Below are 27,994 nucleotides of genomic sequence, written 5' to 3' on the forward strand. Positions count from 1 at the left end.
TAGGAAATGGACTGGGGGCTATTACAGTAAGAAGGGCCAAGTGAAGACGCTACATTTGTCTCTCTTTTCAAAATATTAAATCGAGCCACATTATATTTTGAGAAGAATTGGCAAGATTAATGCCACAATAAAAACTGTTAAATATGGAGCAGTGAAGAATCCCATCACATTCCTGTTGAGCTTGCTTATTTGGACAGTGCAGAAGCTAAGAGATCTTGGAGAATATTAATGAGTTATCACGAACCACCCCATGTTGTTGCCAATCACAGTTACTGTTCCAAATATAGTCTCTTTACTGGAATAAATCTCCATAGTCCCCAACATCTGGTGTGTAGCTATTGGCAGGCTGGTCTGAAATCAGGTTGATTAGACTGATAAGCAGAAGATTTTATATACCTCAAATGTTTTGGTAACAACACACATGTGTGTCAGAAGTGGGAATTCATCCCCATCCCTGTTACCAAAACTATAGCCATCTAAAATCCAAAAGCAAACAGAAGCCACATTAAGTTTTTCAGGTATGAAAGAGTTAATATAAGAATTAAAGGCTGACAAGAATGTTAGAAGAAGAAAGGTCATGAGAGCTGACTCTGAAAGTTAAGGAACTCAATAAGAAATTCCAGGAAAGCTACCAAAGATCTCAGCCAGAAGCTCCCAAGAACTATCTTGGACACTGCTACAGTGCTCAACAGTCTACTTGAAACTCTCACTAATTGTCTGAATGTGCAAAAGCCAAGCAGCTAGACCGCCAGTGTTTTTTGAAACAATGCAATGGAATCTCCCATTTGTTCATTTGTTTGGCTGTGACAGCCTCCAGAGAATAATGGCTTCTCCTGCTCTTCTGTCTTCCAAAGCTCACAAAGCTCTATCATTGGCAAACTCTAACAAGGAGACATATGGGGCAAGGAGGTTAGGGAAATGTGGAGGAGACCTTGGAAAAATGTGTTAATGATGCCACATTGATAATAAATAGAAGCTAAATCATCCCATTTCGTAAGTGAGGAAATGGCACAGAGAAATTAAGCAAGTTGCTCATGGTTGCATAGCTGTTAATTGGCACAGCAATTTATTTACCTGTTTGTACCCTTCACAAAATTGTGAGCTTTCTCTTGACTGCAAAGCAAAGGTCATTCTTGTTTACTACTATAACCTAAAGGATTCATACATTTGCAGGTATGTGGTAAGCATTAAATAAACACCTGCTAAAATTTTAATGATGTTGTAATTTTTTGAAGAAAAAAAATCACAATGTTTTTTGCTCAGAAAACTTACTTAAAATTTTTTATGTGACTTTTTAAATTGCGATATAATTGACAAATAACATTGTATTATTTTCAGGTGTACTACGTAATGATTTGTATTTGTGTGTATTCTGAAATGATCACTAAAATAAATCTAGTTAACATCCCTCTACACATAGTTACAAATTTTAAGTATTGCTTATCTTCTATCCACTTTTCTTAAATGAATCTGGAGTTATTCCTAACATAAACTAAAACTTCCACATCTATCCTCCAAATCTACCGAAAGTTCAAATGGGAAACGTGTTTTGCTAGTGATTTTCGTATGTTCTTCCATTATTTCCAGCACACTTTAATCCAAAGTGGAAGTGCTAGTGAAGTTTTGTTCTGGATGTCTTTTCCACTTTTTACTTTTGAAATCTTTTTCTTCACATATGGTGAATTGATGGATGAAGGGCTCCACCTTCAATCTGTTATCTCTTATTTTGCTTGTATAACATTTACATTATTTCAGAGGTCTCTAGGAAGTCTTCAAATGTCCTGTCATAGTCACTCATTTAGTATTCTGTATTATTTAACTTGTTATTTAATGCCTGTAACACATTTCAAATGTGGCAATTATGGGATCAATTTCAAACTAACCTACTGATCTCAGATTTTGTGGATTTTATGTTCTCTCACATCTTAGTGAGAAAAGGAATTCCAAATACTAACTTTTCTTTTTCTCTCCATAACTGCTTATCTGAAGGATCTTATTTTAATTTCTTAAATTGATGGCTTTCTTTTAAACTACTTAATCACTTTATATAATCATATTTTGAGAAGAGCAAATTGGAATGAGTGAAGAATTTGTTTTGTCTTGTATTTACTCAGGGGGGCTCAATTTTGTCAGTTTTTTTTTTTCAGATTTTATTTATTTATTTGAGGAAGAGAGAGAGCACGCATACATGGAGTGAGGGGAAGGAGGAAAAGCAGGCTCCCAGCTAAACAGAGAGCCCTATGCGGGGCTCGATCCTAGGACTCTGGGATCTTAACCTGAGCTAAAGGCAGACGCCCAGCTGACTGAGCCATCCAAGCACCTTGTCAGTTTTTAACCCAAAATCTTTTAAGGGAGTTGAAAGAAGACAGAGAAACTTAAATCTATTGTAGTTTAATAATGAAAAATTAAGGATCTACATGCCAAAATATTTAAATGTTTTATCAACTGAAAACTGGTATATCATGAAATATTGACAATGAATATTTCTTTGGTTTTCACTATTTATAATTACATGACTTTTAGTGAATATATCAAATGATGTGCAATGTAATTGAAAAGGATATTAAAAAGTCTGCATGCATTTTCATAGCATGCATATTATGCACGTTATATTGTAGATGTTTGCAGCACTATTGCATTTTTTATTCTCTGATATACGATTCATTACTGGTGCTTTGAGAAATCTCAGCATTATGAGAAGGGCTGTAGATTAAGGATATGTCAACATTTTAATCAAGAAAAGGTCAGAATATTCCTGAATATTTTACATTTTTAATTTAGGAGTAAGCATATGAACTGAGATGTCATTAAAACAGTAATATCCCCCAAAAAGTTCAGGAATTCTTTTTTTTTTTTACATTTTTTAGTTTCTTGTGGTTCTTCTAATAAGTGACAGTTTAAAAAAAAAATTCTCACTGTCTACAAAAGTAAGAAGGTCATGGTAAAGAATGTGGATTATAAGCTAATTGAAATAGATCTTTACAACGTTTTAAGCAAATTGGTCAGAATGAGAGTACACCATTTTATTTGTCAGATTATGTGTCTATATTATACATACATAATTTAAACAATTTTTTGCTAAAGAATGCGAGTTCAAAAAATTAAATGGACCTTTATCCTCTCCCAAGCTTTGGCCAGAATTCATCAAGACATAGAAGATACCTTTCAACTCTAACCTCTTCAATTCACAAATGAACAAATAGAGGCTGTGAAAACTTATTTTATCTCTGTACACAAGGAGAAGTAAATTACAGAGTGAAGAACAAAGACAAAGACTTGAAATTGTTTATAACAGCTCCCATCTGGTTGAGGAAAGATCCATTACAAAATAATGATACAAATTTTATCTTGAAAACACACTGCCAGTTATAAAACTTTCAAAGGCTGCTATTTCTTAATACATAAATTAATTCATAAATGACTAAGTCAAACATTTAATACTTATTCTGAGTCCAGCTTATTCTGCCAGAAATATATTACTCTAATGCAAATCATCTCACACATGTTCAGCAAATAAGACATAATATAATATCATTCAGAAGTCAAGTTGTTTTATCTGTATTTTTTTCAGTTACATTACTGTTTTAAAGCTGTAGTTGACAAACTTTTTCACAGAAAAAAAAGGCAAATATGTAACATAAAAATCTTAAGAATAAGCTAAAAATCCCATAGAAGTGTCTTTATTTAGTGGAAGTAGTAGCTAGTTTGTTGCTTCAAGATATCCTTTGAGTCTACTACGTGAAATTATTTTGGGAAGTACAGATGAGGAAAATGTGAAAACATTTCTTCTGTAGTAAAAAAGAAATGATGAAAGTGTAGTGCATATCTGGTGTCCTATAGTTTTGGAAGTGAATCCCCTCAAGGATCCACATTTGATGGAGAAAGCGGAATGCAAGTTTGAAGGCTAGTAAGGATATGATGCTGCATATGAAGGCCCACAGGGAGCTAGCTCCCTGCCCTACTGTATTTGTTTGGCTTCACTCTGTCTCCGTCTCTTTTCTCTCTCCCTGTTTTTCTCCATCTCTCTGTCTCTGTCTCTGTTTCTCTCTTTTTAAGGGCTCTACAGTTACAAAATTGCATGAATTTTCAGCGGTCTGCTTCTAACCTTAGCCTCTTTCTTTCTTTCTTTCTTTCTTTCTTTCTTTCTTTCTTTCTTTCTTTCTTTCTTTCTTTCTTTCCTTAATAAGCCTTGCTGTTTTAGTGTGCAATTTAGGCAAAATACGAGATTATTCAGGAATACCTATATAGTATTATAGCTAAAACATTGTATACGATCCTTATTAGTAGGGGGCTGAAAAACAAGAAATGCAATGCTAACTAGTCATAGATCTATAATAATTAGTAGTTTTCTTCCTCAGTTCTCAGCATTTTCTCTCTTTTTTAAATGTACCAAACTCTCGTGGCCTCAATATCCTTTCATATGATGTTCTCGTCACTGGGACCAGCATCTCTACCACTTACACCTGTCTAAATCCTTCAAGTAAAAGAATCTTAAATGAAATGAAATTTCTTCAGGGGAGTCTCCTTAATCTAACCATGGATTTTAATAGCATGGACTCTGGGATCAGAATCTTTTTTTTTTTTTTAATGACTACTTAGAGACTGTCTCTTTAGTTAGGCAGGGCATTTAACTTCTCTCTGCCTCTATTTTCCTTATATGTAACTTGAGGGATAATAGTGGTAACTACTTTAAATTATTGCTGCAGATATTCAATGATTTTTGTGTGGAGAACTTGCGATGGTGCCTGGCACATATAAAGTATTCACAAAGTTTTAGTATTAGTGCTGGGTTTTAAATATCCATCATTATTATGTTATCTCAAATGCACACACAAGTTGCACTAGATCAGACAGATTTACTATTACTTCACAGCAAATAACAAGTGTGTACCCCCCATTGCCCTAGTCTTTACTTCTGAGGTGAAGTCCTGTGACCCAATGATGGGAATTTCCCCACAGGAGTAGCTAGAGATCTCACAGTGAGGCAGAAGGAAAACTCATTTTCCTCTACTCACAAAGTTGAAGAAAGTAGCTTTTCCCCTCTCTACTGTAAAGGTCTTCCCTCTCCTCTAGCCAGTAGAGATGAGAAGAAAATCTCTGCAAGACAAAGAGAGTTCTCTTTCTCTCAGTTTTTAAGACGTGGAGTTTTCTTCAAGTGTCCGGGGCTCATTACTCATTGATATGTAAATACTTAGGAAGCTAAAGCTCCAGTCTCCCTAGGTACTTACTTAAGGACCTAGTTCCGGGTGATACCTGTTCTGGTCTCTCTAGGAAGAAAGAGACATTTTACTGCATTTGGATTAGAACAATTAACTAGACAAATATCTACACATTCCATGGAATGTGAAACCTTCTTGGGAAGCGAGGGCTTTTCACAAGAATATTGAGAAATTCAGGCAAGTTTAATCTTTTAACAATTAGTAGTAGCATGGGTATTAATACTAGTATGCATTCTTGTTATATGCTTTCACAACAGACTTATGTTCCATAACATTGACCACTCTCACAGTTTTATGTTTATTATTTCTTGTCACGCGTATATAAACTACTAGTTTGTAAATTCCAAGACATGGAGGATCACGGAATGTTTTGTTCACTCCTTTGTCCTTGGCAATCAATTCAATGACTCACACGGTGAGCACGTACTCATCTTATATTTTCGGCCATGCACTATCTTCATTATGCAACAAAATACTACACTGCTTAGACTGAAATGGACACTTCTGAAATAATGAAGTTTAAAATATCTTTACCAAGTCAAATCATCGTTCATGAATGTCTTTCTTGTTTAAAAGAGTGGTAAGTGCATTAATGATATATTGGTTAATAAGCACATGGGGGAATTATAAAAATCTTCAGTAAGGACTCAAAGGAGTTACATTTTCTTCTATCTCCTCTATATCTTTAAATCCATTAAAATATGCAAAGTGTCGATCTAATTCATGATTGCTGCTAGTGTATAGTTCAATAATTAGCATTTAGTAGTTGTTCAACAAATAACTGGATGGATTAATGAACCAGTAAATTACATAAGCAGCTTAAATTTAATTTAACTGACTGAGCAATTCATTAAGCTGTCTTAAATGTGTAAATAGTTAAGGGTCACCTGGGTAGCTCAGTCGGTTCGGCACCTAAATTTGGATTTTGGCTAGGGTCATGATCTCGGGGTTGTGAGATTGAGCTCCTTGTAGCAGAACCTAAGATTCTCTCTCTCCCTGCCCCTTCTTCCCCTGCCCCTTTCCCCTCTCTAAAAAAATATGTAAATAGTTATTACTAGTAATTTTACTAGTTTTATTTACTAAAATTATCCAGAATCATTTTGTTTCCCCTTATTTTAGCATGTTAAAGCTGGACTAGCATCTCTCCAGAATGTTTGCAATTATTATTAAACAGGTGTTATACTCCTTTTTACTTAAGCTATAAGATTTTTAAATCTTTTTATTAAATTGTACATCACAATAGTACATTTAATCCTGTGTACCTCTTGATGAATTAATATGTAAATGTAAACATATTTTGTAATACCTGCCACATCAAGAACTGTTGCAGTGCCAGCAATGGAGAGGGCCTTGGTGCCATCCTCCCAAAATCTATACTCTCCTCTCACTCAAAGAAAATCACCACCCTGGCTTCTAACAGTGTAAATTAATTTTCCTTTTTATTGACCCTTATCTACAAATTATATAAAACATTCTTTTGCATATCACCTCTATATTAAGTTTGTACTGCAGTAATATTCACATTCATACCCATTGTTGCATGCAGCAGTAGTCATGTATACTTATTATCATACTTACCACAGTTTATCTAGTTTACTGTTGATGGGTGTTTGGATTGTTTTTAGCTTTGTAGCTATTTAACAATAATGCTGAAATTACTATACTCATACATTTCTTTTGATGCACATGAGAATGACAGTTATATATATTTCCAAATGAGGAATGGCTAGGTCATAGTGTATGTATTTGTTTAGCATGGAAATTTATTTCAAAGAGTTTCTAAATATAATTTTAAAAAGTTACAATCTCTCCTGCACAGTGTGAGAATTTTCGTGGTTTCACTTTCTCACCAACACTTGATAGTCTCAGTTTTTCTTAATTTAGGCTTTCTAGTGGCATATAGTATTGTCTCACTGTATTTTTAATAGAGTGTTTACTTGATGACTACCGAAGTTTAGTACATTTTTGTGTGTTTTGGTTATTTGGATATCATCTTTTGTGAAATGCTTGATAAAATCTCATCCATTTTTTTATGCGACTGTTTGTCTTTTTTTTTTGTAGAACGTCTTTTTATATTCTAGATACAAGCCCTTTGTTGATTATATGCATTACAAATTTCTTCTCCCACTCTCTAAGTTTCCTTTCACATTATTAATGGTGTTATTTGATGAACTGATTTTTTATTTAATGTAGCCCAATAGCTTCCATTAATAATTAGTATTTTTATCGTTTTAAGAAATTGTTTTCTGCCCAAGGGACATGTAATTTCATATGTAATTTTTGAGAAGTTTTATAGTTTTACCTCCAAATTCTAATGTATAATTTGCCGGAACCAGTTGTCTATCTATCTAACTGGGCCTTTTATTGGAAACTTCACTCCTCTTATTCAACAGAATTTTTTATGGTGGTGGAAATGTTTTATATCTGTGTAGTCCAATACAATAACCACTAACCATATGTTATGAAGCATTTGATATGTATAGAGAGAGAGAGAAAGAGAGAGAGAGAAATTAAATATTTTATTTTATTTTATTTCAAGTCATAAAGAGTTAAATTTAAACAGCCGTATGTAACTGGTAGCTACCTTATTGGACCACACAGAAAATTCTGTTCCAATGACCTATTTTTCTGTATTTCACACCAAATTGACAATTACTGTAGTATTATAATACAGTTGGGAGCCCTCCAAGATCATCCTCAGGGTCACAAATCAACACAAAGTCTCATAGAACTCAGATAGAGTTGTTACACTCATGGTTCCTGTTCATTGTGGTGTAAGGATATAGATTAAAATAAGCAAAAGGAAAAGGCATATCCGGCAGTGCAGTGGCCCCCGGCAGAGAGCTTATGCTAAGGATATAATAGGAAAACATGTTTGTGACTCCGCGGGCTTTAGCATGAACGTCAGAGCACGAGCAGTAGGGAACGCCCAGCTTGCTCAGCATGGAACGCTGCACTCCCTGAAACCCCCTCAGGTAAAGAGTGGCCGGGATCGCCTGGTCTGCTAAAGGGTGGAACGCCGCCCCAAAGAAACTTGATTGCTCTTGACAATAGCCGGCGGGGTCCATAGAAACATGTTTAAGAATAGGCTTTACTTTCTTAACATTACATCATCTAATCCTGTGACCTTCCCCATGGTGTACTACTATTCACTAGGATCACAAGACTCCCCTTGATTGTCTTTGATTGTTTATCGCCAATGCATATGCGAGGTTGTTGCTGTTGGGGTGATTGCACTCTTTGCAGTCGTCACCTGAACCCTCGTTTCTTTCACAGCCAACCTGTCTGTGCCTCGTCCTTCTCCAAATCACCGCAGCAAGGTAGGTGCAGGAGAGACGCCAGGCTTCTGGTTGTCATCTTCCAGAGGAGTGGTGTGAAGAGCCAGTATTTCTCTCAGCAATGATGTCTGGCAATTCTCATGGAATATTGCCAACAAGGAAATCCCATACACTAGTGTCTAGTTTTTATTGGTCATTGATCATGCAGACATGGCTGGCTACCCACTTCTAGCACAGACTAAGTGGCATAGCCCAATATCTCCAGGGAAACAAAGACAACTTTATCAGGAAGGGTTGGAATAGATAATGTCCAACTTTACTCTTCTTTCTTCCAGATTGCCTTCAACATTGATAGACCTTTGAATTTTCATACAAAATCTAGAGTCCTATTGCAAAGTTTCTTAGCAGACTTTCTTGGATTTGTTAAGCAAAGGTGGAAATAAAATAAGTGATTCAAAAAAGAAAGGTACAAGTATTTTGAAATGTCCCTGCTGCCTTTAAATTTGGCACAGACTTTAAAGAAGAAGAAAATTAGTATAGAGTTTGGAGAACACTTTATGAGGGAGTTGATGTTTTAATCAAGCTTTAAATAATGTCAGGCTTAAAATTTTTGAGAAATAGAATGAGCATAGTGATTAGGAGTATGACATAAAAAATTGAAAAAAAAGTGTTAGATATAGAATCCATCACAAGTGCTACAATTTGGATTATGATACTAAAATGTGTCAGCAATTTGAATAATCATGCAATATGGCAAAGTCCTCCGAATACCACCCTACTGTTTGAAAAACCTGAATAATACATTTAGTGAACCAACTCAATCATAGGGCTCAATCATATCTAGCACCACTAGTTATTTGACAAAGAAAAAGGATGAAGGGAAAGTCATACTCAAAATATGAAATAAATTTCATGTGAGGCTTTGTGCAAGTAATGCAATAATTTTAAAGATATTTATAAATTTCATTTATTAAATCTATCAAATATCAACAACTTGTGTTGTACTTATTAAGAGACACTGTTCTAAGCGTTTGATAAATTTAATTTCTCGATTGTTGATAACAATCTTATGAGGGTTGTTGAAATACATATTTTCTTAATTTGCAGCACAGTTAATGTATGTATTTCCTCTGCATATACATTTAGAATATTGTGAATCTATTTCTCTCGTTAGTTAGATGTACATGCAGTGGTCACTGGTCATTCATAATTTATCAGAAGGACAAGAGCATTTGGTTTTCTTTTTCAAGAGATAGTGTAGGGAACTGGAGATCTGTAAGCCACCAGAACGTCAAATTATCTTACATAATACACTTAGGTACTATCTGAACACAATTTTCAACCTTTCCTCAAAGAATACACAGTTCACTAAATCTGTAGGCAGTATTGTTATTTTGCATAGTCTACTATGTGATTTGTAGGAATTACTGTTACAACAGCAAAAAGCACTTGAAAAGTATCTGAAATTATTTTTCACTCAGTGCTATGTATTTCTCTCTCTAACTCTGACAGCGTGCCATTTATATAAACATATTTATGGCTGTGTCAGTTCATATCAAGCACATTGGGACAGTGAGAAAATGTAATCTAGATGGAAGAGAATTTCATGTGATTCTCAAGGGTCCATGTCCTACTGTAATGCATTAGAAATCACTATCAGAATGTTGTAACCTGCACATCATCACATCTCACGAGACATTTGTTATAATAATAGAAGTGCCCGAAGCTTCTTTTATTCTAATACTGTCTTTGCAAAGCACTTAAATAAATGGGTTGTTAGGGGAAATACATTATAATGCTTGCTAATTATTATTTTTGAAAAAATAATGCCAGAAGAACAGAAATACTCTCGACACATGTTTATGTCCCCTTAAGATGAATGTTGATGTAGATATTCAAAAGAGACACTAACCATTTTTCAAACATTGTATATCTTTGTTCTTATTGCCAACCTTTAAATTTTTCATGTCTAGCTCACAGCATTGCCTTAACTTGTTAAGATAAAGCACATTCTTTGCTTTGTGAAGCCTTTTTAGAAGAGTGTGTGTATGCATTACCTCTTTTAATCTTCATACCTTAGCATACATTATCATTCTGTACACGTAGGATAGAGTATAATTTTGAAAAAAAGTAAATGGTTCAATAACATTATGTTTTCTTTTCTGTAGGTGATAGTATGGTTTTTAATTAAACAAAAAATATTCTAAGACCATGAGAACAATTTGTTGCTAATATACGCATTATACATTATCCATTTTATGGATAATATATAATTATAAATACCTTAATTTACCTTTTTAAATAAAACCAAGGCATTGCAAATTATAAATTATGTCTAATGCAATTGTTCTTCCTTCCCTTATACAATTAGCATAAATTGCACTTTTTCACTAAATAGCCACAGTATGTTATAACATGTAACTTCAGAAATTATGTCTGTATTTTACATCTATTTAGTTGTACATTGTATATAGTGTATATTTATTTCATCTCACTTATATCATACTCTTCTAGAGGCTGATTACAGATCTTCCTCTTTGTGCAGTACTTTCTCTCCCTCACTTGGATACCGTGGCTAGAAATCAATGCATTTAGTCCTAGAACCTAACTTCTCAAAACAAAATGATAATATTTTCAAATAGCCATACTGAACATGAAGAATGGTATTTGAATATCAGATTCAGAAATAAGAAAGAATGAAGTTAGAAAGCAATGAAACATGGAATATCATGATGTTTATTTTAAAAATTTCCTTGTAACAATATTTTTGCATGATTGACTATATTTCTGTAGAAACACTTACTCCACTAATTTCTCATATTCTCTCATTCTTTGTCAGGTATTTGACTGTGTTTTTTGTAATCTCATCAACCTTTTGTGGCCATTGAGTTATCACAAAAAAAAGACAAACTTAGAGAAAATTCTAGAATGGATCTTTCACATTTCAGGTCAGGGTAACAAGACTTTCACATAATTATAGATAATATTACCTACCTGCCAGTGCTCATCTGTTCTTTACATTTCTCTATCTTGGTTTCTATTTTCACTTCCACTTCAATACTCTTTTTTATTCCATTTTTAAAATGCTTACCCCTTCCTTAATGCCAGATATTCTTCCTTCCTTGTTTCATATCAGCTTGTGGGCAAGGATTCATAGGAGCTCAACTAATCACTTAATATGATTTAATAGCTTGATATCGATAACACTATTTTAAACCTAGAGTATTCTATCTAAAACAAAACAACCGTCATTCCACTGTAAGGCAATACCACATACCCCATGTTGTAAACATACATTGTTCACTAAACCAGGGGTGCCTCAGTGGCTCAGTTGGTTAAGCATCTGCCTTCAGCTCAGGTCATGATCTCAGGGTCCTGGGATGGAGCCTCGCCTCAGGCTCTCTGCTCAGTGGGGAGACTGCTTCTCTCTATCCTTCTGTGCTCCCTCTCTCTCTGTCTCTTTCAATCTCTCACTCTCGCTCTCTCTCAAATAAATAAAATCTTTAAAAAAAAGAATGTTCATTAAACTATTAATATTAAACATTTTGCAGAATATCAACATCCAGAAGTACCTTCTGATAGGCAAAGAGAGCATTTTAAATATTTTATTCTACTTCTTACATCTTTGGGATAATGGGAAACACACGGACTCCATTTTTTAATGTTCTTTTACTTTCCTAATTATTATTTTTTTCACTTTCATTGGGAAACATTCTCTTTACATTTACAACCTTAAGATCCTATGAAAATTTTCAGAATCTTTTTTTCAGCATTTAATTGAAGAATATTTCTTTGTTCATGACACAATATATTCAAAGATCTGGAAGTTGGACTACATGCTCTAACATTTCACTGAAATATAATGGCTGTTTTGTGTTTAATATACATTTCCATCATTAAACAAATTTGCATCTAATAGACATTGTTCCAGAAAGTGAGACTATGTTAGTGAGCAATGTGGACAAAAACTCTGCTCTCATGAACTTTACAGTCTGATGGAAGAGATGGCTAAAAAACAAATGTAGACAGAGATGACATAATTTAAACATTAAAATGTGCAATGAGAAAAATAAAGCAGAGTAAGGGGTGAGATAATTGAGGAATGATTTTTCTGAAGAGATTTCATCGGCGTTGGGACCTGAGCCATTAATAGGACTAGCCATATTAATGCGCTATATCGATACACTATATGCACAAAACTCACTTATATTCATCATGCCATTTAACTCACAAGACAATTTTATGAGGTAAATATTATTTTTATACAATTGAGGAAATGATACTCAAAGAAATTAATTGTTATGCACAAGACCATGCACCTGTAAAATGGCAGAGTTAGAATGTGAAAGCAAGTGTAACTGATAGGAAAGTCTGTAGTCTACACATTGCTGTATTTTCGACGATCCCATTTTCTCTGTTTCTTTCTTTGATAAGTATGTCGATTTCCAAGTTTCTCTCATTCTATGAGAATAAATTTAAGCCCAGAAAATTGATCTCCATTTTCCATGCCTCGTTCTGGTCAAGAGGTAAATCAGTTCTATAAGCATAAGTTTACATCTAGAATGAGGTAGGTTTTGTTGATTTGAAATGTGGCTACATTGGTGTTAGTTCAACGAAGGAACACCTGACCCATGTTGGGTCACTGAAAGATCCTGCCCTGGAAATTTAGGATTCAGACCAAGGGAGAGAAAGAGAAAAAAAAATCTTTACTTCCCTAAAATTGGGTGGCTCTGGTTTTGTTTTTGTTATTATTTGTTTTATTTTTTTAAGATTTTATTTATTTGTTTGTCAGAGAGAATGAGAAAGAGAGAGCATGCACAAGCAAGGGGAGCAGCAGGCAGAGGGAAAAGCAACTCCCCACTGAGCAAGGAGCCCGATGTGGGCCTGGATCCCAAGAACATGGGATCATGACCTAGCCGAAGGCAGACACTTAACCTACTGAGCCACCCAAGGCATCCCTCATTGTTTGTTTTTATCACATGCATTGAATAATAGGGAACACTGCTGTGCCAGAAAAGATGAATGCAGCCAACTCAGAAGAATTAGAAATGAAAAACCAAAGAAAACTCGCACGTTCTGTGTTCGGATAGCTCTCCTTGTTTGGTTTACAGTCTTTTCTAAGGCCCAGCTACATTTCTGTCCTGATATCAAACAACTCTTTGTATTTTAAAAAAATACCCTGTGTTCCTTAAGCTGGCTCAAGTTAATTTCTGTTCCTTGAAATCTAAAATGCCCTAGCTAAACGTACTTAATTTTTTGTCTTCACTGGGCAATTAACCCATTTTTATTGTAGAAACAAACAAACACATAGGTAAAATGATTATTTCACTTAGTCCTACCATTCATAGTTAACTAGTTCCCACCAAGCATGTATCTTTCCAGATTTCTGTGGACATACACATGTATAAATACTTCTACAAAGATATGCACATACTATGAATATCTTGGTGTCAGTTTAAACGTGTATCTTATTTGACATGGATATAGGTCTGTGTCATTAAGACTGCATTACCTTCTGCTGTAGGGATACATCAAAATGTATTTAATCACTTGTCACTGGACACTTTTGTTTCACTAATATTTACACATTGTAAACTCACCTAAAACATCTTTGCACTTTGTCTCTGGTACAATTATTTCCTTAGGATAAAGTCCTAGAAATGGAATTGCAAGGGCTAAGAGATTCTGAGCATTTGTAAGGCTTTACACGTTATCTTTAGGGTGTGTTTCTTACATCTTGCTTCCAAACAAATTCCTCTGTGTCGCCAATCCCCAGTCTATAGTTTTCAGTGTAGGTGAAGACAGCCAGGACACCACAATCGACACTCCTGCCCAGCCTGTCAGGCTTTAGGGAGTTGAGAAGCTGAGGCCTGACCTGGAATTCAAATATCGTCTTGGCACCACGGGGGCAATATGGAATAGCCTTTCCTTGAGAGTTATTTTCACCAGAGATCCAGATGGGTGCAGTACCTTTGCCATATCTGAGAATCTGCTCTGGCTCAAGGGCTATTTTAGTTTTAAAGTTCTGGAAAATTTTATCTTCCTTGGATTCATGTTTTGCCATGGAATCCAATTCTCCCTCAGGTGCCTCACCCGGGCTCCCCATAATTTCTGATTCATTTTCTTTTTCAACAACTTCAGGTGTAGTCTCATCTTCTGTTTCTGCTACAGGTTCAAATTTTGGATAAGGGAAGTTGTGGTCTGGAATTGTTCTGTCCAAATAATATGGTTGTGTATAAACAGGCTTATGCTCAGATCTCCCGTCTAGAGTCTGATGCTCTTTGCCGCAGTGATGGGCCATGTGACATCTGGAGCATGTTTTGGGGCCTAAACATCCACAAATCCCCAGAGATGAGCATCAGACCTGAGCTAGAGGCACAGAGACGACCCTGTCTCTGGAAGGGGATGCTCAGAAGATGGCTCACAGGAGTAAATATTGTTTTTCCTAAGTAGCTGATTTCTAAAACGCACAGGGCAGCGCAGCACAGCGGCACCTAGCGGCAGAAGAGTTAGAGACCCCGGTGGAAGGCGTGGGCGCAGGGGTGGAAGGGTGAGGGGTGAGGGGTGGCAGAGCTGCAGCACCAAGGCCAGCGCAGGGGCTAAACGTCCTTAATTTAAAAGAAGTAGTGGCTAGAAGCATACTCTAAGGAAATGTTTCAGTCTACATTTTACTTAAAAATCTGTAATAACGAGAAGAAAAGAAGTTGAAATTTATTGTGGAAGTCATATATAAAAGCTGTCACAGGGGGGCTTGGGGGGCTTAGTTGGTTAGGCATCTGCCTTCAGCTCAGGTTATGATCCCAGCATCCTGGGATCCAGCCTCACATTGGACTCCCTGCTGCGGGGGGGGGGGGGGGAGCCTCCTTCTCCCTCTCCCTCTGCCACCCTCCCTGCTTGTGCTCTCTCTGTCAAATAAATAAATAAAATCTTAAAAAAAAAAAAAAAAGCTGTCACAGGAAGCCACCAATAGAATCAAGTATTTTCTGAAGTACCCAGAGAGTCCTTTGCCCACATATAAAGGGGAGGTTCTCTACTGGTTATTTTTATCCAGCATATACAATTTAAATATATTAAGGCTAGGTTGTTTATTTGGCAAGAATTTTTGATAATGAAATTTTAGCGTTTTGAACACAGAGTGGGATGCTGTGAGTGACAAGGCAAGTAGAATACATTTTTATTTAATACAGTGTTTAACTAGGGAATTCAGGTTACTGATTGGAATTTAAGTGACTAAGAGCTATTTTCTGGATTAATAATTTTAACAAATATTTACCCGATTTCAAGAGCCATTTTATGTTTGGGCAAGTTGGCCTGTACCACAGGAGAGCCATTAGGTTAGAGCTTTAAATTGCAGTTCATTGAAGAATGTGAACTGAGACATGTATGAAGAAAAAAATGTTAAGAGTTAATAGGAGCTGGCAGTGGCAAAATGACCTTACTGATCAAATATATGATTACCAGATGCCAAAGGAAATTGTAATAACCTGGCTACAGTACAAATCAACAAGCAAGCAAACTAACAATGTCTTTCTTGAAGCATATAGTGAAATACTAACAGTTAAGATAGGCAGTAGACTTATGCAGTTTTCTCTTAATTTCATATGTTTTCAACAAACCAAATTATTGCTCAAACTCTGACACATAATGCATTGTGATCCAAGGATTATGGATTTCATTCCACAATTTAATGCAATTTTTTTTCTTTTTCATTTTCCATCTGTAAGAGATGTGCTATACTTTTGTAATATTATGACTTCATCAAAAGAGAATTAAGTCATTTTTTTCTGTTTTAATGTTTATTAAATAGCTGTAATTAAATATTATAATGCTGGGGGTTTTTTTTCCCCAACAAAAGTAAGAGATAAACCAGGGGCAACATTATGGAATATGTTAGTTTCATGATATGTTAAGAAATGAATTTATGTTCCTAATTTTAAAACATTTTAGCCTTACATTATTACGTTCATTATGTTCTGATTATATTTTATCCTTTATTAGTATGCTCTGCATGCGTTCTATGTGATAATCTGTTATTATGTTGATTGTTATTATATTTAAACAACTTTTATAAAATGGATCCTGGTGCTTTTTATATTAAAAATATTCATATTCTTAATTACTCAATGCTAAGTTAATTGAGACATTTTAGTGTTCCCTAGATTGGAATTAAATTAAATTTAGCTTCTATAAGGTGCCTAAACGACACCTGGCACTTCACTCCTCTACCTGCTGTGCTCTCCTCTCCTGCTAAACCAAACATCAGGCAATGGTGCCTGTAGAAAGGCCAGCATCCAGTCACCTAAAACACTAAGTAATCCTGTAAAATATAAATACATGATTTAAAAGTGAGCTCATTCTTCCTAAAAACGTAAATAATTAAGAACATTCAAATGACATTTTAGTTATGGCCATATGTATAGTCTAGCTGATTATGCACTTGGAATTGTTTTTTCTTGAAGAACTCAACAGCCCGTCTCACTCCTGAATTGTTATTATTGATGTTGCTGATTCCCATTAAGTTACTCTAATTCCAGAGATTCTTTTTTTTTTTTAAATATAAATAGGAGATGATACATAGTAGGATAAGGAATGTAGCCCACATAAGCCTTTGGTATACTTTGCCTCTGTTTATTACATGAGCTGCAAACCAAAGCAGAGACAGAACTGTGGGAGAATGGGACCTATGACAGGTGACTTTGATAGGAAGTAGAGAGATGAAAACTTGGATGATATGACCAGAGACCTGTGGAAGCTTGCACACCTAGAGCTATGTGGTTTCTGGAGCAGGGTGGAAGGCTTGTACCTGGGTTTAAGAGTCCTCTTAGCCATGGGACAAATTTACCCTGGGATATCTTACCAAAAGTGTGCTGTTCTTTATTATAGCATCTTATTACGATACATTTGAGAACAACAAGGATGTTAGGAACCATTGGTCACAGAGTTACAAACGAAGGTGGGAAATAAGATGATACAATATTTTGAATATCTTTAATTCAACTAAAGCATGATCAAGTTTTCCAAGTTGATGTTTATATTGAAGAGTTATGTTTTCTTTTTTTCAATTTTTCTCTCTTCTTCTAATGTTCCAGAAACATTAAGTAATGTATTAGGATTACAGAATTACCTTCAGGACACTGATTTCAAACTTTTGGAACCAAGTAATTATTTTCAAATACTTCTTTGGTCTTCCTTTTTTTTTCCCTTTTGATTCTTTTTTTTTTTTAATTCATGATTCAGGATCAATTTAACCTGAGTTAATCAAAATCTCTGGGATTGGCCTGAAGCATGCAATCCTAAAAAAAAAAAAATACGTATACCAAAAATAACAAACTAATGTTATGGAGTGTCACATAACAATGCTGGAGAGAGACAAGTAAATATGCAAGTAAAATATAGAAATCGTACTTGGGACAAAATCGAATTAAGATTACACACAAAATACTTGGGGAATTTGATTATACAGCCCGAATTTGGCTGATTGCTAATGTGGAAGACAGATTGCTAATCTTGAAGGAAATAAAACATCAGCTGATATTAAAATATAAGGAACTGGAGAAAACTTAATAATAAATGGGATTACACTTTACAGGTCTTATGGAATAGTTTTTTGCAAAGGTATGAATACCTGAAATAGGTATAGTTGCAAGACTGTAGTAGGACTGGAAAAAAAAACTGTTTCTCTGACATTGACAAGAAATGCATTGGCAAGATGGGTACACAGGTGTCACACTGACAGCCATTGAAGAGTAGACATTTTAGTACTTTTTCCTGAGATTTGGAGAAAACAAAGATGTATTTTAAACAAAATTGTATAATGACCAAATCTGCATTTTAAATCAGTTTACTAGACAGATGGACTTTAGATAGAATGGTATGTTTTCCAAGGCAAGAAGATAAATTGTCAGTGAAACACTACTTGCAAAGTGATGCAAAATAATATAATTTTTGCTTAAACATTATGTATAAAAAGTGCTCTTAAAGCGAGTGCACATTTACCCTATATTAACACTAATCCCATTTTCTAAAGTTGCTATTTAAATTAACAGCAACCTTCCCAGCCCCCCGCTGATATATATGTAAATGCAGCCTAAATTCTACTAATTGCTAACTTCTACTAATAATTACTTTTGCTCATAATACTCATAAATGGCTTCATTATGCTATATATTCATTACCTTGCTGCCGAGAGGGAATTTTATACCAGCGTTTCTGTACCAAAAGAAAAAAAAGCTTCTTTTCAATGTCCATAGTACCATTTGAGATTTACTACTACTATACAGTCATGATCTACTATAAAAAAATGAAAATAATAAGTTTCCCTTTTTCATTCTAAGGGGAGTCCTCTGTATCCTGTATCCTTCTCCCTTGCTCCAGGTTTCGGAACCATAATGTTGGCCTACAGTAATTTTGGGGGTAAAAGTGGTATCCTTTAAACATAAAACCAGCTTCTCCAAACAATTGATATTGAACTAGAGGTGACATGATGGAAAGAAAAAAACATCTGACAGAGAACTTAAAGATGTTAGGCAATTCATATTAGGGAAATTAGAAAAAAAAAAAGTTTGTTTAATGTTGAAGAGGGAGTTGGGGAATTCTCATAACAGGAAACTAATGTGATCATAGAGCAATTTTTGGGCTCTGGGGCACCATTGAGTGAGGAGCCTGGATGAAAAAATGTATTATAGAGGGCGTCATATTAAGCCAGGCTTTGAAGCAAAAGTCAGGGGGTTTAAAATCTCAATTTAAAGAAGTTTGGGAACAACATCCAAGTAGATGGAGCAGTAGATCTAAAGACATAGGAGAGGGGCACCTGGGGGGCTCAGTCAGTGAAGCATCCAACTCTTGATTTTGGCTCAGGTCATGATCTCAAGGTCATGATCTCAGGGTCGTGAGATTAAACCCTGTGTCAGGCTCTATGCTCAGTGTGGAGTCTACTTGATATCCTCTTTCTCCCTCTGCCCTTCTTCTCCCCTCCGCCCACGCTCTTTCTCTCTAAATAAATAAAATCTTAAAAAAAAATGATTTAAAAAAAAAGAGAGTGTGGTATTTGTGGAACAGGGAACATGTGAAGCATCGTGTCCAAGATGGCTAGGAAAGAAGTTTAATTTTAAAATAATGAATGAGAAATCACTTATAAACCTTCTAACTCTCTTCTTTCCCTCCTGCCATTTCATATCTCAGTTTTCTTTTTACTATTTTTCTATGTTCCCATAGATAGAGATATATAGAGATATAAATGCAGATAATATGCCAGCCATATCTATGTATAATATGTATACTATACATAATCTATATCTTTATAGATTTGTAGGTACATGAATATATTATAAATATATCGTATATTTATTATCTTTATTTTTCCAGTAGGATATAAACTCCATAAAGCCAAGGATTTTTTTTAGTTTGTTTTACCACTCTATACCCGTGAAATAGAAGGACACCTTATAGATAGAGGGTGCCCAAGCTTTTGATGAAAAGCTTAATGAGTAAAATAAATAAATGAATGTATGAATGCAGTCAGGTGGAGTTTTTGCTTTACCCTTAGACAACAGAGAGCCAGCTAATGTATTTTCTCCTAGTTAATCTCTGTGGCAGTTTCTAAATTACCCCCCTTCGTCAGTTGCATGGAAATTAACATAATTACTAAATTCAGATTATTTTCTTTGAAACTGGTTACATTCCTTCCTGTGTTAGTGTCCTGTCTAGTCTTAGCTTTTAAGCATCTCTTATCATTTTCTTTTTCCTCCTGACCTATATGGTTCTGTGTACTTTCCTTTGTCTGGCTCATATGACACTAACATATTAAGGTTAAAATGGTCCTAAACGATCAACCGTAGGAACAAAATCTACGGTCACTAGAATTCAAGATCTGAGTTGACCTGTCTGCTTTGTTTACATTGTGCATCTCGTGCCCAGGACAGGACCCAGGCAAGAGGATGTGTTCAATACATGCATGATGACTAAAAGAGTGAACAATGAGCCCCAATCTAAAATTACTCAGAGCTAAAGAAGAGATTTAATGAAATCTTACAGAAAATCACAGATAGGGGCGCCTGGGTGGCACAGCGGTTAAGCGTCTGCCTTTGGCTCAGGGCGTGATCCTGGCGTTATGGGATCGAGCCCCACATCGGGCTCTTCTGCTAGAGCCTGCTTCTTCCACTCTCCCTGCTTGTGTTCCCTCTCTCGCTGGCTGTCTCTATCTCTGTCAGATAAATAAATAAAATCTTTAAAAAAAAAAAAAAAAAAAAAAGAAAATCACAGATAGGCTTATCACATTTGACTCTCCTTGGAAGGAAAAACCAAATAATTATTTTAATTATTTTTATTTCTTAGTTATAAATATAATGTTTGAGACTGTGTAATTTTTAAAGAATTACATAAAGTTTTGGGTGGGAACATCAATTTATTCAAAAAATTTTATTTTTATAATGTATTTTTATAAATATCAAGTAACCAGAAGTATAGGGTGATAGAGTGACTTTTTAATAAGATGATTTCAAAAGGATTTTTTTTCAGCCAAACTAGAATAGGAAAATAAATACTTTAGACTCCTCTTAACAAGCTTTATCTTTATAATACTAGAGGGGTTTTTTTTTTCAGTTTTTAGCAGAAATATATAGCTTTAACTTTATTAAATTTAGAACTCTTTGGAGTTATCTAGAAATTTTGATGTTGACCTCCTTTAAAAATGTGAGATGCAGCTCTTTTAAAATGGTGGGGCTGCCATCAAGCATTTATCTCAAGCTACAAAGACCCATTCATTGACCATTTAAACTAATCACTAGTGTTGAAGGATTGTATTCAAATTCCCCATTAGTGCTTCTCTATTACTTTAAAAAACACTTGTTTAGAACAGCAACCAAAACTCTCAGCTGTGATACTACAGCACAGGAACAAACACAAAATCTGGATAAAATATCTTTGCCTCTATTGTTTGTATTTCCACAAGGTGACCTCTATATGTAACAAAATTTGATTTGGAGTGATATCATTTCTAGTTAATGTACCTTTTCCCAAAAGTACTTTAGATTTCAAAATAAATTATGTGAGAGATTTTACTATATGACCGGCTTTTTAAGTATTTAAATATAAGCTGATTTCCTGCTTTCTGAAGGAAAATTTGGAGGACAAAACACCCCATGCCTCAGACTTGGACATTTGCTTTTACTTGTATTGCTCATCACAGGCCTCTACGATGTCTGATCATGGTAAGCATTCAGTAAATGTTTTCTTTCCTCAGTAACCACTTCAAGGATATATGCAGTTCACAAATATGTATGCATTTCTATTTGTAATTATATACATACACTTAAAATGTCATTGGGAAAAATTGACTTGGTAAGTGTGTCCTGCATACATCATCTCCATTTCCAAATTTCTATGATTATTTTGAGGCATAAAATATACCTGGTCATTAACCTGAGGGAAACTCAGTGCCTGCCCCCTCACTATGGGACATTTTTCCCCTAGATGACAGGCAGTTCTGTCACAGGACGAGATGATTTATCTCCTCTGATTTCATCCTGTAAAGACGCCCTATACAAGGTGAAGTGATAATTTTCCTCAGAGTTAACATGTCCAGTGTCTCATTTTTCATTCCAGTCCTTGTGAAATGACATCGAACACTAAATTGGGAACTAATTTTGGTTGTGAGGTTTGGCTGCCTGCCCACTTCTCTGGGAAAACAAGCAAATTATCTGTACTTTTTAGTCATAGAAGTTATACGATACTTGGAGCTGAGTGCTCAGTACAAGGTTTTTTTTTTTTTCCCCTTTGAACGCCCACTGGAAAAGCAAAAGAAAAAAACAGATGACAGGGAATTTTGCAAATAATATATTTTTTGCCAGAAAATTAATCAAAAAGAAATATGTGAAGTGTACTTGTGGGAAAAAATAGGGCAATTTAAAAGGACTTAAGGTGAAGAAGTAAGGCTGGCAGTATATTTGACTACAACACTAAAATACGCAATTAATTCAGTATGATTTTTGGGAAAAAAATTCACAATTATTTGAGAGTAGAAATTCAATCAGCCAACATGGTATTTTCATTCAGCAAGAAAACTTGTTTGTAAATACTTGTCTAAAGATGGAACACAATTTTAGAATTTACTTTCTGAATGCATTTATTTTAGCACATAAAATAGGGTAGTCAATTGCAAAGTGTGTTTGTTTAGGCAAAAGAATTATGTGATAAACTAAATTTTAGCCTGCTGAATTATATATTTTTTCCTGAATGAATAAAAATGATCATGGGTTATAATTTATTGGGTAAGTGTATTAGCAGTGAGACACTTAGGAGCAGGGAAGTCATATGACTTGAAGAAGTCATATAAAGATAAGAATAGAGAAATTTTATGCTTTTTAAAGTTTATGTTTATTTTATAGGATAGACAAGCTAAAAAATATGAGAATTAGTTGAACTGAATGTAAGTTAATTAAGTAATTGGTATCTGAGAATTGGGGAAATCATTTCCATGAGCCTGGATATTATGAAGGTCATAATCTAAATAATCTAAATAATGTTAAAAGTGAATATAGAAAAGAATAGAGGACTACCTAGTGATTACTGAAAGCTTTCTTTTTCCAGGTATTAGGTGAAATGCTTCATGTGGGTTATTTTATTTATACTTTACAATACCTCCAGAAGTAAGGATTATTAATTGCATCATTTTATGATTGAGGAAAATAAAACATAACAAGGAAAATTAATATTCTTACCATCTCCCACTTAGTAGAATCCAAACCTTCATTTTTTTTAACCTTAAACTAATACAAAGTAAGGTGCATTTTTTTTAACCTAAAGCATCATTTTTTTAACCATAAACTAATAAAAAGCAGAGTAAAATAAGTGCCTACATGCTTCTAGTAGCACAAAAGAGAATGGTGAGACATCTACAGAGCGATAACAACAAGAGGCGTCACGTCAGTTGCAATCTAAAGAGGGGTAACGTTTCCTCCAACTGCAATATAGAAAAGGAAAATTACTTCAACAGATAAAACTTTAGCAGCAAAAGCAAGTAAAGACAAAAGTTCCTCTTCATTGTAATAACAAGTTCTCTAGACTGTCTGGAGCGTACAGAATTTGAAAAAGGTAAAGCCTGGAAAAAGTATTAGCAGTCATGTCCTTGACTTAAAAATCCATGCCCAAATTATGCTATAAAAAGAGAGAGAATGTTAGGCAAGTATTCCTGTTTGTGTCAGTGATAACATTTCAAATTAGTGGGAAAAGAAGCAATTATTTGTTCAAATTGCTGGAAAATTGGTTAGAGATATTGAAAATAATTTATATGCCTATCTTACATCTTTTAATTAAGTTAAATTTGAACAAAAGAGTTAGATGTGATTGGTCTAGAGTTCTTCAAATCTATGGATATTTTTTTCCTGTTTTTTTCCCCCCTCCTTAGGAAGATGATTATAGTAGGCTGAATATTGGCCCCAAAAGATATCCAGGTCCTAATTCCTGGACTCTGTGCATGTGATCTTATATAGTAGCTAGGAGGTTGCAGATGTGATTAGCTGAAGGGTCTTGATATGGCGGGATCGTCCAGGATGATCAGAGTGAGACTGACATGTAATCACAAGTGTCCTTATACAATGGCTATAGAAGGAATTTTGAAGAGAAGTGAGAAAAAAAGTCCACGTGACCACGGAAGCAGGGGAGAAAAGGTGATACCATATGTGGCCATGAGCAGAAACAAGGAGACCATCCGGAAGCTGAAAAAGGCAAACAAATGAATTCTCTCCTAGAGCCTCCAGAGGGAGTGTGGTGAAAGCTATTGTGGACTTCTAGTCTCTAAAACCATAAAAAAATAAATGTGTATAGTTTTAAGCCACAAAATTCATGATTATTTGTTACAGCAGCCAGAGGCAATTAAAGCAAAGATGTTCACAGAGGTCTTCGTCATATCATTATAAATGTATATGTTTATGAAATATAAATAAATTAAGTGTGAATTAATGAAACATAATACTGAAGAGGAAAATTACCCAGAGCAGGCCCAGACCGGCAGGCCCCAGAAGATGGAAAGTTACCAGAAATAACAAGAGATAACCAGAAGCCCCTCTGGGAGCAAGAGATAACCAGCCCTTTGTAAACAGGCTTCCCACCACAAGCTCCCTGTGCTGACCTCTGTTCCCGCCTAAAGCAACCCCCCCCAACCCAGTTTAAACCAGTCAGCACAGCCCTTGGAACCTGACCCCCTGCACTGCCCTATAAAAGCTCTATAACCCCCTGCCTGAGGCCCAGAATTTTGAGTGCGAGCTCTTCTGGGTCCACCAGCGTAAAATAAACCCGAGTTCTCCTACTTCTCCGAGTGTTGCTTGGTTTCTCGCTGGGGTGATTATTTTCTACAACAATACAATGTAGGTGGCTTAATTTTTCTGATTTAAAGAATGGGTAAAACCTAAAAACGTATAAAATTAATCAGTGCAACTACTAGATAAATTTGTTTACATAAAAATTAAATATGCATACCTTTTTAAAAGCATAAAAATTGTGTGTAAGCAAAGCCAATATTGCAACAAATATTTCATAGGTTAACTTACGTAATACATGGAGTATTTCTATAAATTAAGGGAAAAACAACTATCAATGGAAAACCTTGAAAACTCTTTGAGCATAGAGTTCATAATTCAAGGCATGTGTGTGAATGTTAAACAATAAAAGTTCACTCTGCTTATTAGAGAACAACAAATTAAAAAACAAGTGAAAACATTTTTAATTCTGTCAAAATGGTGTACATTTAATCACCTTATTTCAACAATTTATTTATAAAATCTCCAGCAAGTTTATGCTAAAATTACTGTCTCATGCGATTCAGTTTCCTGATTTGCACTTTCAGCATGAAACTTCCAGTTGCTAATGCCCAAACCTTTACGATCAAATCGCATCCTCATTTTTCTGATACCCTACGTTCTTTCTTCCAAAAAATCTTGGCTTTACTTCCAAAATATATCTTCTACAACTTTGGCCTGAATGTCCATGATTCTTGCCTAGATTTTTGTACTAACCTCCAACTGATCTCCATGCTTTGACCTTTGCATTATTACAATTCATTATCGAAGCAAACATCTAAGTGATCCTGTGAAATTGGTCATGTCGCTTCTTCGCTTCTTCGTGACATAATCATCCAGTAGTTCTCTGTAATGGCCCTGAGGCCCTACAGGATTTTACATTCCTTCCATTATTCTCTACCTAGCTTACCACCCTTCAGACATTTTTACCTCGTCATTATCTCTGAGCATCTTGGAATTGCTTTGTTTGACATAATGGGTTTTTGCACTGGCTCTTCCTGGGTTTTGGAACCATTTCTCTTAAAATAACTTTATGGCTTGCTTCCTCTACTTCTGAAAACCTGTATTAAATAGCACTGCTCCTAAGGGCCTCATCTAAAATTCCAAGTCCCCCAGCACTCCAAATGCCTGTTACAGTCCTGATTGTATTTTTTATAGCACTTATCACATTCTGATTCTATATACTCACTTACTATTTCAACATGTCTACAGTATAATTTTGTTTCTTCTCCAGTTTTTTTAACATCAAGGAATTCTTGATGTATCTAATAATTACCATCAGCCCCATATCATTAGTGACAACAGTGTGAAAAGTAGTTTAATTACACCTTCTAATATTATGAAAATAGCAGCATTAAAGTAACCTAGATTTGAAATTATGCTTAATTTTTTTCCTTGCCTCCCTCCCCTACCAGAAGTAAGCTTCATGAATGCCAACAATTTTTTTTTTAATTTTGTTTACTCATGCATCTCTAAACCCAACAATACTTTCTGGTACATGAAGAAATCAAATAAATATCTGTCCAGTGAATTTATGAATTAGTGAAAAGCAATTATACTGCTTCATTACTTAGTAAATATTCAATGAATGTTGGCTGTTCTAACAGTAATCCTCAAGAGTATCCAGAAACATGGTTGCTAATATATTTTGGGGCAAATATTTGATCTATAGACAAAGACTGTGTCCAATCTTCTTGTTACTTCTCCTTTCATGTTATTATTATATTCTTAGAAACATTTAAAAAATTCTACTAAACTAGGGTACTAATTTTTATATTTTAGTAAATAAACTAAAATTTGAAATGATTATTTTCTTCATTTGAAGAAATGACTGCATTTGCAATCCAAACTAGACTGATGAGTTTTCCAAATAGTATTATACTGAATAAAAATGTTTCTATCATAAGAAAAGTTAAAGAACTGAGAACACCTAGCTTGGTATTAATTTCACATTAACATTTTATGCATATTATTTATGGTCCAATTATAAAGTCATTAAAATCTCAAAGAGTTTAACCTTTCCATTTCTTAGATATGTTGGGAAAGGAAATTTGTATTCAACAAGCTCTTTCAAATGGCATAGAAAAGAAATCTAATTCACTGTACCGTAGTCACTGAGAAAAAAATGCCTGAATCTGGTAGAATTCTCTCATTATTCCAATCTCAAGACAAAATCTATAACTTACAGATATTAATCTCTATCATTCAAAATTAAATGTAACTACCTCAATTTAATTTTGAAATTTTGCGTGTTTGTCTTTGCCTACTGTCCCACTGAAATTTTATGTTGCTTCCAAAACAGTATGTCAGTTTAAAAGCTTGTATTATCAGCAGTATTTCCATCAAATTTTACAGAATTAATTATTACCAAAATAGAATCAAAATAGTAATTTCACACTTTGAATCTTGAAAGCAAAATTAAAATATAGACATCCATGCTGGGATCTGTATGACATTCAGTGTAAACACACCTTAATGTGTTTTCACGTTATATGTTGTTAATCCTTTTATTCTTTTGTGGGGAAATCATACCCAGTAAAGAGTCAGAGGGTGCTAAAAAGAGCTATAAATATTAGAACACTTCATATAACAAATTAAATAAGAATTGACTTTAATTTGTTATTTGTATTAATTATTAAAGCAATATCTTTGAGATATTGCCATTTTTCCTTGTATGTTGACACAGAAAATATTAAGTATAATATTCTTTTAAATCGTAACCCCCATTCAGCTCCAGTTTGATACAGTTCGATCCAGATAACACTAAAACCCAAGTACAGGTAACAAGTTTCAAGCATTAGAGTCTATACTTATTTCCACTTTAATTATCAGTTTTAACAAAGATATTTAGATAGCTGTTATTTTCATCTCACTGGGCTATATGAGATTAAATGTGATAAATTAAGTTATAATGTGTGTATTTTAAAATTGTATCAAAATACAAGGATAAATATAATTAAACTTATGTCTGGCTTGTGTATCCTTCTATAAATCTTAATTAAAACATTACATTTTAAGCAGTTTTATGAAGGTATTTTTTTACATAAAATAAAACCAATCTATTTCGAGTATACAGTCTCAACGATTTTAATTAATTTTACTGGATGGTTCAACCATACCATAAATTAGTTTTAGAACATTTTCATCCCCTCAATAAGATTCCTCACATCCATTTAGTTAATCCCCATCTCACCTCCAGCCTCAG

The 27,994-nt window shown here is 34.6% G+C and overlaps 1 pseudogene; it reads right to left on the minus strand.

Moving 5' to 3' along the window:
- Positions 1 to 14,213: 14,213 nt before the first annotated feature.
- On the minus strand, positions 14,214 to 18,745 carry LOC123002016 (programmed cell death protein 2-like; annotated as a pseudogene).
- Between the last annotated feature and the right edge of the window lie 9,249 nt (positions 18,746 to 27,994).

Source organism: Ursus arctos, unplaced genomic scaffold (assembly GCF_023065955.2).
Source record: "Ursus arctos isolate Adak ecotype North America unplaced genomic scaffold, UrsArc2.0 scaffold_2, whole genome shotgun sequence".
NCBI lineage: Eukaryota > Metazoa > Chordata > Mammalia > Carnivora > Ursidae > Ursus > Ursus arctos.